Here is a 13,927-nt window from a genome sequence, read left to right on the forward strand (position 1 = left end):
ACATGTTATTTAAATTCATCTTGATGAAAAGACATAACTGGTACATTAAAATTGAACATGCACTTAGCTCACTGTTATTCTCTGTTGAGATAAAGTCAAGTGAGTTTTTTTGTTGTTGCATATCGAGGGATTTATTCGGTAAATGTGTTTCCATCGTAGTTTATGTGCATATCGGATAAAAAATGTATCTGCCTCAATTTTTATCAGATTTTTAGAATATATGGGCATCTTGCCATTTTCATCTAGCGTTTTGTTTTTAGGCAATATCCCAAATGTGCATAAAAAAAGGTGGATGAAAACATACACTAGCTAATGTAAGACTTTATCCAGCCTTTGAGACCACAAAAAAAGTCCTATTCTGTGGGTGACTATTGCCTCTATATTTCTATCTGAGTAGCAGAAGTAGGTTTCACAGCTGTCTGGATCTGCTGAAAAGTTTTTAGTAGATTTCCCACCTCGACTCCAACACACATCACCCAAAGGTGCTCCCTACTGCGACAGTAAAGTCATTTATCCTCCGTTTGAAAACTACTGCACAAAAAAAGTGTTGCTTAAAGGTTGTGTTTTATTTTATTCGTTTGACACTTTCAGTTTGAGTCTAATGAGAAGCTTACTTTTTTTTTCATCCTTTATCACTTGGTTATCCTCCTTTTATCAGCACTGAACCAGCATATAGCAGCCTGGTAATTCTTCCAGGTCTTTGCAGCAGTGACTAATTATGGCTTGTTTTGTACCACATATTTTTTTGTAGTGTTAGCATGTATGCTGTTTGTGGTATTGTCACATTGTGTGCACAGTGCACAGTAACCCGTCTTTTCCCTGAACTCTGTCAAAATGATATCGATTTTTCCCTGTGTCTATTGAAATGTTGTACAAGAATGCTGTGATCACAATTACCTCCGTCTTTTGTGCGATTTGCTTTGTGCCATAGAATGTTTTCTTCCACTAGAGCGAGAGAGTATAAATCAAAGTATTGTAGGGTTTTAAAGTACTCACCTGCAACAAACCATTTAAATTCCACCCCAGGGGCTAAATGTTATTGACTTCAATTAACTCTCGAGATTGGGACTGTGAAAAATCAAGCTGTGATGCCACAACTCGCAAGAGTGAGCTATTCCAGCGCCTCGGAAAATATCTGCTGACCTGGCTGCCTTTTCCATTCCTCTTTAGATTTTATTGGGTGATTCAGCTATTTACATAATTAAATATAATTGTTTCTCTGGGCCTAATGGTGCGCTCCATCACACTGTTTATGGATCGAATGTGATTGGAGAGTTATAAAAGCTCTTAAACCTCCACGAGCGTATACAGTATAGCGTTGTGCTTATGGATATAAGAATAGCACTGCGGGGGCTAAAGTGCATCTCATGCATAATTCATTTTGTTGTATATGTCATCTGTTCACTATCAAGGCTTTTTAAACAATTTCAAATTATAAATATATTATTTGTATTAGTTTATAGAATAATTCATATAAACGGACATCATCACAAGTGGTTATAAAAATTACACAAATCAACACAATATAATAAAAAATGAAAGGTTCCTTACAACGGACTCATGGATGATAGTTTTCAAAGCCTTTGTTTTCAAAGCTTTTGACTCTTTCTTAAAGGAAACGGGACTTTACATCAGAATTGGGATTACAGTGAATGTTTCTGGCTTTGTGAAGATAAAATTTACCCAGAAGACAAAGTAACTATACAGTATTATCTAGATTAACATTTATAGAATGAATATTGGACACAAAATATATAAATTATGTCATTTGTGTCTATGGGCAGTTTGTTTAGCTCGAGTTCACTGTTAGAAAAATAGTCTTTCTTTACAAAGTGGCATCACCAACTACTTGTCTGACATGCATAATACAGCATTATTAGTTGTTTTCGCGGAAGCGTTTTGATAATGTTGTCATCTGCACAAAGTGTAACTGTACCCAAATACTTCATGCTCCAAGTCTTCTGAAGTCAGATCGCTTGTGTGTAGAACAAAAATTTTAGTTGCTATTTACTGAAAATCTTTGAACCATTTGTCATCATTAATGAAGTCAAATAAGATTACGCCCCATCTATGTTATTATCATTACAAGAAAATAACAGCATATGGGATTGGAACGGCATAAGGGTGAGTAGAAAGGACAGAATTTCTATTTTTGAGTGAACTTTAATTAGTTTTAATTTCACTAGTCTTCATTTAGCACCAGATTCAGAGACCAATCTGTTCAAATATACTCATATGTAACACTGACAATTTGATGTTAAACACAGATATGAGGGTGCAGGTGAATGTGTCCTAACTTTTTCCAAAAGTGAATCCCAGATGCCCTTATCCTTATTTAGGAAGGCACTAATGGCACGTCTTTTCTCATCAAGCCACACGGCTGAGCTAGTGTTAATATTGTATGATAGTGTTCTTCTCTGTCTTCGTCTTGAGGCATAAATGGGGCTGGACTCTGTGTACAGCTCGGGGGGAACGGCAAGAATAAACATCTGACATTTGTTTACATCCGTCTTCCACTGAACCTCTTTGTTCTTGTTCACTTCCAAATGGCTGAATTGGTTGTGGGTTAAAAAATACAATAAAAATACTTATAATCAGCAGCATGCTGTATATATTTTGGGTGATTCCAATTGTTTTTGTTTCTGACGCACTCATGGTGTTCATGTAAGGGATGATCACCTTTTCAAAAAAATGAATAGATTTGAATCTAATTTTAGACCCACTATTGCATCGCTTCAAATAGTTTTATCCATGCATATTTGCGTACGCCTGTGCGTGTGCATAATGTTTATATTTATTGTAATACTGCAGTCAAATATTTTTGTGTAATCATTTTTAATTTGTGCAGTATAGCATTGTTTCCGATTTCTTTTCTTAGGGGGTGTTAACACGACACCGTTTGCAACTAAAAACAGAAAACTTTGTATGCCTTTTGGCCATCCATGTACATGACAATGACGTTGTGTGGTCCTGAAAATACAAACTTGCAAACGGATTCCTTTATAAACCGGTTCAAAGTGAAAGTTTTGAAAACTATACCGTTATCGTCTCCATGTAAACTACAAAGATGTACATTTGTGAAAATGGTGACGTCATGCGCATGCGTATTATGTGTCTAAAACAGTGTAGTGTTTATTTACGAAGTGACATCGCCAACTAGTGTCTTGGCAGCAGAATACAGCGTATTTAGTCGTTTTCATGGATCTGGTGTGAACGGGGATCGTCGAACTTTGTCATTTGTACATAAAATGCAAAGGAAAAACATTTCTGTTTTAGTACATCGTTGTTGTGTAAAAGCTGTTATCATTCCATCTTTTTCTTCTCATTATAAAATAATTCAAACTCAAATCAATGTTTTCCTTCCATGTATTTATATATTTGACAATTATAATAAGCTGAAAAGTGTACAGTCGCAAGAAAAAACCTTTAGGGTGATTCAAAACCTTCCTGTAACCCTGTATGTGTTTTATTTGGTGGTAATGGCCTGTCTGTACATATTCTCTTATTATCTTGCATTTGTATATGTACATGCAAATTCACATGAATGAAACGAATAACATCATATTGGGTTGCAAACCATCTTTTAGATCTTTCTGGAAGGCACAAAGCCCAGATGTTTAATCTAAAACTAATCTCGGTTTCGTACACATCTGCAGGCCAGGTTTGGACCCTCTCCTTTCCCTGCACTAAAGTGGTTTTTGATTAATTATGGCAGAGATGCTTGAAAGGAACAAAATTAACTCATGTTTTGTTTTTTGTTTTTTTTTTGTTTTTAAGAAACTTTGTGGAAGCATTGGAAATTAATCCTTAAAGGTGCGATAAGCGATTTCTGAGAAATGCTATTGAAATTTAAAATCGACCAAATCACGCCGCTCCATGCATTGCTCTTCCCCCAAAAAGTCTCTTTATCATAGCTGTATAGCAAAGCAAAATAATGGATGATATTATAAGGATGAACAAAAAATGAACATACAGTACACGAGAATATACAAGCAAGAGCATCAGCATTTCTTGGTTCTGTGAAGAATCGCCAAACCAGTGTGACTCACGTTTTGAGCAGAAACTACACAACCTTGGCATCCGTTTTCAGGCCTTCCCGTCAAAAGCTTAGGATGTGTACTTAGTGCATTTACTAATTGGTATGTTTCTTTTGTATTTGTGGTAATATAGTGGTCAACGTTTGTTGTCTTTATTGTGCTTGTAAGTAAATCGAATTGAAAAGAAACAAACTGAACTAAAAAGGTGACATACCTTTAACACCATGGTGCTAGTTGACTGTGAATCTATACAGGTTTGTTTCTCATGCAATGGTTTTGTATGTTTCAAACAGTAGTTTAAAAAATAGTTGTAAATTAGAATCGTTTTTGGAAATTCAGTCATGCAAACTAAATGTGTAAGTTACCTTTAAAATCTATGCTGTGTTACTGTGTGTTTTATAATCGTTTTACTGCTCAAATGCTCCTGAAAAGCCATTGAATAGCCTACTGCAATCCAGGTTCCCATGGTGACAATTTAACTCATATTGTGTGTAAACATACCCTGCTATTGAGGCACCCAAAAGATCAAAGTCTTAAATTAACTGTATATATATATATATATATATATATATATATATATATATACAGTATATATATATATATTAAAGTGTGACATATATAAAGTGTGACAACCTGCCCCAGTCCTTTATAGTTAATGGCATTTATCCAGTGAACACCAACCAGCACAATATATTTACAGTGATTTCAGTTTGCATTCATTCTCTCTGACCAAAACAAAGATGTCAACCACCCACATTACATCTCCATTGCAATAAAAAAAAAAAAAAAAAAAAAAATTAAATAAAAGAGCATCTTTTGTAATATTGTTCCTTTAAATGAATCGTAGTTTCATCCTCTGAGATTTTATGTTAAAACGCTGCCTTGGGGAATTCTGTCACTCAGGTGGGAATCTTACCTTTTCAATGAGGTGTGTAACATGCTTTTAAGCCTGTCTTGAGTTGGAAATGACCTTTTTTTATCTCGTTTTAGACGCTGATGACGTTTTCCGTGACAAGTGGGCAACTTGAGCAGTTGACGTGAATGTCAGACGTGCGGTGTTGTTTGTTAAAATAGTGACAGCGTTTATATTGAAAGGCAATGAGCTTGGTGATGAGGAGGAACGCCGAGTGCTATCCGGGCGAGTGTTTCTGTCAGGAAGTGAAGGAAGACCACTGTCACGAAGCCCTGTGACAGGTAGAGAGGATCCCGCTGAAGGCCATTAAAAATATAGGCAGTGACAGCCCTCTAACACTTGAAGTCATTAGCAAGCACTGGCTAATGATAACTGGGTGTAAGTTAGCTGGCCATCACAACTGTGGCTCTGACACATTGTGAAAATGTTTGAAAAGAGAGAGTTTTGATGGTTAGAAAGAGAGAAAGAAGGAGTGCGATGGAGAGAGATAGTTAAATGAGGCTCTTGAGATGTGTAACATCTTGTGGTAAACTGATGGGTATGTACCTTATTTGATAAAGCTTAATGAAGAAGATTAGGCTGGATAGAAGTATTTACTCATGCCAAACCTTTATGACTTTCTCTCTTCCGTAAAACACCAGAGGAGATATTTTGCAGGAATCTCCTGCCTGCTCTTTTCCATATAATAAAAGCTGATGGTTACTTTCAAGCTCCAAAACTGCTAAAAAAAAAAACTCTTCATATGAGAAGCCCAGACTGAAATTTAAATGATATCTGGTAATCTTCCCCTCCGGCGTAACTCTCAAATCTCATTTGTTCAAGAGCACATTAAAATACGTTGTGTCACGACGCATCACATGATGAAGCTTTCAAACGTTATTGTGGGCGTATAAATGTACTTTTACTACCTAAATTTGCCATATGTATCGAGTATTACAAATGAAACAACACATAAAATGTGATAGTTTAACAAAATAACCCACAGAGGGTTCTCACATTTTATTTAGCCTCCAAGACCAGAGGAAAACAAAAATAAATTATAAACTATAAATCAAGTCCTTTAGAATCGTCTTCCTTTTTATTATTATTTATATTATATTATATTATATTAATTTGTGACATTCTCGTTAGTATAACATAAACATTGAAAAATATAATTGTGACATTTTATATATATATATTAATTAAGCCTTTTTTACATTGTGACATGTATCTTTACTTGCATTGCTAATAACATTAAAATATATATCACAATATACTTTTTTCACAATAAGCATTTCTACATCATAGTGGCAGTTGTTGTACTGCCTTTAAGTATTTGAAATGCAAATTAATTAATTAATTAATTGCAATTAAATAATGCAAAATAGCAAATATTGTAATACAGAAAATAAGACTTACAGATAAAGAATATTACAGTAATGACAATCATAATTCAGTATTTTCATAAATCTGAAAATACTGAACATTTTGAAATAGTGAGAATATAATCATTTCGGGGTAAAATGTCCTTAATTGTCCTGAAAATAATGTCACAATGCAAAGCATTCTTTGGGTACTGGTAGATTATATTTTCTTTATGCAATGTTTTTTTTTTTTTTTTTTTTTTTTTTTCTTTCGGTTTTGGAGTAAAACGTAACTTCTACATTTCTTGACAGGTTTCGTGAGAATTACCCAGATAGTTCTGGCTCTGTAATGATTGGATGAGTCACATTTGAAGCAGGCAACATGCACAGTTGGAAGTGTGCCAAGTCTAGATGTCTATAATATCAACTTAATTAACTATATTAATTGGCAGAAGAATTATTTTTATTAAGCTTAATGTAATTATTATTATTGAACCTGAACCATAAAGTTGTTGTCTTTTAATTATGTTTGCTGTTCCTTCTGCTCTGTAAAAGCGATAAAGCATCATGAGTCAGTGCAGTACAGAGACCGTTATCATGGTTAATTCCTTTGCTTTGCTTTGCATCATGCTAAACAGCACCCAATAACTATAGTAATGAGAATGTGGAGACTACACTCGAAATAATAATCCAGTAAGCGGAAGTCTCCATTTAAACTCAAGACATGATGAAATACTTGAGTTCTAAGATGAAATTTTGCCACTCTACTGGTCAGAATTATTACAAACCAAAAAAAAAAAAAAAAAAAAAAGTCATTGCCCTATATCTGATGGCCTGGTGATATTGTGACCTGCCATCAGGGGAAGATGATGACTCTTTGCAGATTGCGATACGGTTCACCAGAGTGCCATTTCAAACGCCAATCCATGAAACGGTAAGAATGACCTTTCGGATGGGAATCTCATATCTTGCTTATATCTGCGGCTTATCTACAGGCATCTGATGCTCATTTTTCAACTGTAGACGTCTAAATTTACAGCTACTTGCTTCATCACCCCCTTCCCTCCGTCAGTGGCCAGCAAATAAAGCAGCGCGTAGGCAACTTTAAGGGAGCCGAGGACTTGACACAGCAGCCAAATGAATCTGCAAGAGAGACATGAATTGTGACATTGACTGTCCACTCGGTTTTTAGAAGGGATATAGTTAGATTCGCATGAGGGACCTTACTACTGGAGCACGCACTCACATATACATACATATCAACCCATAAACCTTGCAAGCTTTTTTTCTATTTCACTGTATTCCAGTGCAGCCACGCCACAAATTTGACTTTTCCACATGACTGATCTCTCTAATAGCCGGCCGTTCGCTCCGACACATGAGTGCTAAAACTTTGTAATTTCCACATTGCTTGTTAGAACATTTTTCTATTTCATTTTTTTCTGATTATTTCTCTGTTCATCACGTTTTGGGCAACGTAATGGAGGAAGTAATAATGAAAAGTCAATGGGAAATTCTCTTTATTAACGCTCAATCGAAACACTGTTCAAATGCAGTGGATAACTAGCTGATGGTTCGATAATAATGTTAAAAATCACTCAACGACAATTTGATTGTGTGCTTTTGAATCACAGATACATGTAAGCTACATGGCCGAGTCTCTTCCCGGGAGGTTTTCCCAGAAAAAAAAAAAGAAAAAGAAAAAAAACACCTTAGATATAGTCAGCAGTGCTTAGTTCTTGAGGGATAATGTCATTAGTGCCATTTGCTGAGGCAAGCATCACGATTACTCTCATGCCCACATAGGGTTAGGGTTTTTTCAAAGACATTGACCTTAAGTGTGTAACTACCCTAACACTGTGCACTACAGACATGAGTGCCTCAAATCAAGTATCTTGTTGAGGAGAGATGTGCTGTTACTTTTCAAAGTAATTGAAATGAAAGCTTTAGCATAAGTTCTGCCGGGAAGACTCAATTACTATGTCACCTATTGCCTTCACTTCTATCCAATCATATTCGTTGGCTCATTGTATAAAAGCTCGGTACTTACACATGTTTGAGTTCGCAGATACTGAAGCGACGATTACCCCCATCCTCCCCACCACCACCAGGATGGTCCTGTCCATAACTCCTGGGGGTGTCGGCTGCGCCCCTGCCTTCGTCTTCAGGCAGGAATTGCAGATCCGATACCCTCGGATTATGCACTACGGACGGGGCCTATGCCAAATGACTTTGTATATTATCAGCTTGCTGAGCTGTCAATAAATGTATGGTTTATTGAAATAATTCTCCCGAGTCTTTCTGGTAGAACTATATGATTTTTGCCTAGTAGACAATAACCGCGAGAGTATTCCACCAGACTTGCATTGACTTGAATTTTGTAGAGGTGGATATTGTTGACTCAGGCCAGTAAGCAGTCACCCAGAATATCTTAGCAACCGCATAGCATCACAGAATAATAAAAAAAAAAGAAACACTTAGAACCATTTAGCAATCACATGGCAAAACATTGGCAACCATATCAGCATAGGAAACATTCTACATTTTCTTCAGGTAATATAAAAGTGAAATCAAAACAAAATAAATGGTTCATCCATCCATCTGTAACTGTTCCTACTTGATGCGCTCCGAACAGGATTCAAACCGGTGTCTTCGGCGTGGAAGGTGGGTGCGCTAACAAGGACACTAAATGACCGCAGTCTCTAGCATCAGTCGCCAACGCGCATCTTGAGACCAGGGGAGTGAGGTTTACTGGCACAGCTCTTACTAGCTTGACTCCGTTACCCAGCCATCCATCCATCCATCCACCCACCATCCATCCATCCATCCATCCACCCACCATCCATCCACCAGCCACCATCCACCATCCACCATCCATCCATCCATCCATCCATCCATCCAACCAACCATCCAAACAACCATCCATCCAACCAACCAACCAAGACTTCTTAACCTACACTGTCTTTAGAAGAAAGACAGCAATAGCTGACGAGAACCAAACCACACAAATCCCTCAACAATGTATTTTCAATGCTTCCATGCATCATTTGCCAGAGTATACAAGCAATAAGCTGTTCAAAAGCTTGTGCCGAGTGAGTTCATTGGGAAAATTTGTATTTAAAATCCTGTAATAATAATCCTGCAGTATGTCAATGGCAGTTCTATGGCACTCCTTTTTCCCCCTGTATAAAAGCTTTATTGACTGAATCACATAATGCCATTTATAAGGATTAAAAAAATAAATAATCTGTGCCGACCCAAAGCCTATTGAAATAAAGAGGGTGTTGCAATAATATATAGTTATGTGTGCTTCACTTTGTTCTTTCACATCAGAGAAATCAGTGACCTGGATTTGACATGGCATGCACACACATGTGCGCTGATAATTTTCATCACATTATCAGCACTTATCACAGCTCTTACCTTTTCAGGGCGGAATGTGTAGTTTTGTTTGATGTGCAATCCTACGCAGACTGTCAGTGTCATGTGACATCAGGAATGTCGCTCTTATCTCATCTAACATTTTGGTTTGGCTGTGGTTTGGTGTGTGGAACCCCTGAGGGCTCGTGCCTTTTGTTATGCATTAACAGACAGCTGCCAGCAGCTCTTCTGGTCACACACCTGCGTAACATAACGCCCTACACGGGTCACAAACAGATAGACGTCTCCCTCCACAGTTTAATACAGACTTTGTGGCCATGCCGATAAAAAGCTAATGTTCAAAAGATGACTAGTATTATATTTTAAGGATGGCTGAATATTATAGAAACATGTCCAGTAAACTGTATGTAAGACAAAAATACAATTTCATTATCATTAATATAATGAGAATAACTTAGCATTATTATAAAATAATGATTATATACATTGTTGAAGCCTTGTGTGAAAAAGAACACGGAGACAGCAGGCTACTGCAAACGTTTAGGGGTTTATTTCCACAGAATGGGGTTACAAAAGTAAAGCAAATGTTAACCCAACTGAGGTAAACCAAACATACCAAAAAATAAAATAAAAAAAACAAACAAAATACGTACAATAAAGATGAGTCACTGCATTTGCCTCTCAAACAATTACAGAGGTCTAGGGACTACAGGACCTGTTCTCTCACAGAACACCTCTCACCCATACAGAAACAATTAACAAATGTATACATTGGTGACCAGCACCAATTAACAAAAAAAGGGGGATACGCAGACACATAATGGCCATTACACACAATAATCAAATATGAAAACATAAAATATACATAAACAAACACTTCAAATAATACTATCAAATGACTTCACTTAATAAATGTACTTCTTATACATAAACAAAAGAAAAGGAAGCGAAATAGTCCTTGGAGTTCCCCCGGAGCAGAAACCGGAACCATATATATACGTCCGATGTTTCCACACGAACCCCTTTTGACGGTGCACCAGCTCACGGGACTCAGACATAACAAGCAAACAAAAAGAACGGTACGAATAAACTCAACAAACTAAATGTTAAAGTGTGCACACTTAACTCCAAACGAAAGTTTAAATAAAGTTTATTAAACCAAAATAATGTTGTTGTGTATTCTTTACTGTAAACAAATTCCATGTGCTTACATGTGTTTCTTAAAGTTTCTCATTAGGCTATATGTTGTTATTTGTGAGTCTATGTGGAAAGCACATTGGTCAACAGCTGTTGTTTTTAATTGTGCTATACAAATAAATTGTCATTGTCATTGTCATTTAATAAAAAGACACAAACTGGCCTGACCCATGCTCACCAACATCCGCCACACCTTGACAAAATGGCTTTTGGCACGACCCGTTTGACGTAGGGTGATTCGTAAACCGTAAACGGCAATGGTTGTCAGGACGCAAGAATCAATCATTTGACAAAATACAACGATTTAAAATTTATTACGTGGATGACTGCGACGCTTCATGACATCCCTGCAGAAAGACTAGCAAGTTTTTAATTTTTTTTTTTTTTTTCAGTTCTCCGCGATGGGTTCCGTCACATCTGTGACACTGACCAATAGGAGTACTGAAGCTCTTCTGCACACAGCTTTCAAACATGGCAAAACAAAAGAGAGACAATGGTATTGGTGTTGCTAGGTGGAATTGTGCAATGAAGGAAAGAGCTATGGCAACAATACTCCTGCCTTTATGATGTTTCCTTGAGGAACTACCAAGACAGAGTGAAAAAAGGTAAATGTTGGCGAAAGAAAGCGGCGGCACTTGAGCAACCTGGTGAGGACTGGAATTAGCATTAAGCTAACACGCCATTGTTTGTTTACGCTTTGTTTCCAGAAGTCAGTCACTAGTTCCGCCTACTCTATGACATCACACACGTCTTTAAAGACGGTAACCGGCAATTGGTCGGGAAGTCTTATCTGATACATCTGACAGAAATTGCAAGTTGGACTTAGACAGGTTTTAAGTGTACTGTTCAAAAGATTGGGGTCGGTAATGTTAGGGGGTAACAGTTTAGGACCCAAGGGCCAGATGTTTGAAAGAAGACCCGGAGTCAGAATTATAATAAATTGAAGAAAAGCTTTACTGAAAATAGTTTGCAGTTTCTTCAGCAGAAGTCAGCTTCAAGACTCACACAGGAGTTCGTAGGCCGCCTCACTTACAGTGAAAAAGATCACAGCAGTTATACATATATTGCAGTTTCTGACTGGCTAAGAAATAGATAAACATAGTAATTTTCCACACATACAGATAGACGGAAGCATATCTCCATCGATTATGCAGCTGACACTTCGTCGTGACCTTCCTGGTCGCAGATTTAGGTTGCTGGGCGCCAGCCTGTTCCGAACAACAATTCAGTCAATCTCCAATAATGCCAGTGGTTCCTTAACCACTGTAACCACTAAGGTTGGATTTGGACAGGAGAGTCGTCTCAAAACATCAAGATAATGCGTTCTTTCTCTCAAGGAGAGCTACACTTTAGTCTAACTGGAAAGTAAGGCTTTAACAAAGAAATGGTCCCTTAAACTATTGGCTTCAATGACCCCTATATGTTTTAACACGTTGAAGACCTTTCTCAAACACAAAACAAGTCCCCATTTCATTTCTGGAAGCCGGGCTAAATAAGCAAGCACTGTTACTGCATTCAGATATCAACTCATGTGATATTTAGAAGGAAAAATATTGATTAATACCTTGATTATAATCACTCATTACATATTCATTCCAATCCACCTCCTTCAGTAAGATCTTTATCACTGATAAAATAAGTCGTATGATCACCAAGGCTGCATTTATTTGATTATTTTCCTATTTTAACATATTTTACAATTTAATTTGTTCCTGTGATGCCAAAGCTGAATTTTCAGCATCATTACTCTAGTCGTCAGTGTCACATGATCATTCAGAAATCATTCTAATATGCTGATTTGCTGCTCAAGAAACATTTATTGTTATTATCAACGTTACAAAAAGAGTTGTGCTGCTTCACATATTCATATTTCAGGATGCTTTGATGTAAAGCAAGTTCAAAATATCAGCATTTAAAATAAATTAACAAAGTAAAAGCCGTTGCTTTCATATATGTATATTGTGACGGATCCATGATAATTCTCATTTCTTATTTGTGCATCCTCGTTTCCTTTCCTCGCGTCTCAGCTCCTCCCCCTGTAGGATACGAGGGAAGGCTGCAAGGAAAGAAAAGGAGGACAGAGGAATCAAATGAAAGATTTTTTTTTCTACATTGGAATACTTGATCACTCGAGCGTCACTTCACTGCGTCATCAGCAGCGCTCAAATATTTCCTGTGTTCACAGTTGAGACTCTGGTTGAAAATCTGTTCGTGTGTGGTGTCTGTGCTGTCTTTGTCACACTATAGGAGCAAAACGGTTAAATCTAGGATTTTTTGTCCTCATGTTTGTGGTCTATCACATTTAGAAAATCTTATAAGATGTAAAAAATATTTTGGCGTGTACCCAGCATAACTCCTCGGGAAGCCTCCTCACTCCACGATCCTCGACTCCTCGCGGTGCAATTATAGAATTGAGATGTCATTCAAGATGGCTGAGCTCGATCGGTTTCCGGGTCATAGGATGGAGGAAGGAGGATAGGGGAGAGAGTAGACAAGGAGGGATATTGAGAAGTACCCCCCGTCCCTTACCTCGCCGCCCTTCGCCAGGTTCCCGACTGGAGTGGGTGTGATTGTAGAGGAGAGGCGCTGAAGAGGAGAATTGGTGCGTGTGATGAGACCCACCTGAATAATATGAAGCCTCATCACCGCCGCTGTTAAATGCTGAGCGCGCCTCTCCTCGAGAGACCGGTCTCTGCCCTGTGCATGCACACTAGTGTCCTCGTGGGTCCAAGAAGGGAGCGCAGAAGGATTCCCGCGCCGACGGAGTTGTGAGACGCCAGACCCGTGGTCCGAACGGAGAAGCTTGCGTGATGCCGTTGACAGGCTAGGATGCCGGGCCGCTATTCTCCTCAAGTTGTCATGGATAAAGACAACAAGCCGCGATGCCGAAGCCACCATCCCTCTCGCCTCAGACCAGAGAGAGAAGCGCGTACGACCGCCGGACACCGCCCCCTTACCTGGACCCATCCCAACTCTTCACTACCCATCCTTCACAATTCCCTGGCACAACGAGGACACCAGATCCCCTTTTATTTTAACACTTTATTTCCCCA

The sequence above is a fragment of the Squalius cephalus genome (assembly GCF_949319135.1).
Source record: "Squalius cephalus genome assembly, chromosome: 2".
In the NCBI taxonomy this organism is placed as follows: domain Eukaryota; kingdom Metazoa; phylum Chordata; class Actinopteri; order Cypriniformes; family Leuciscidae; genus Squalius; species Squalius cephalus.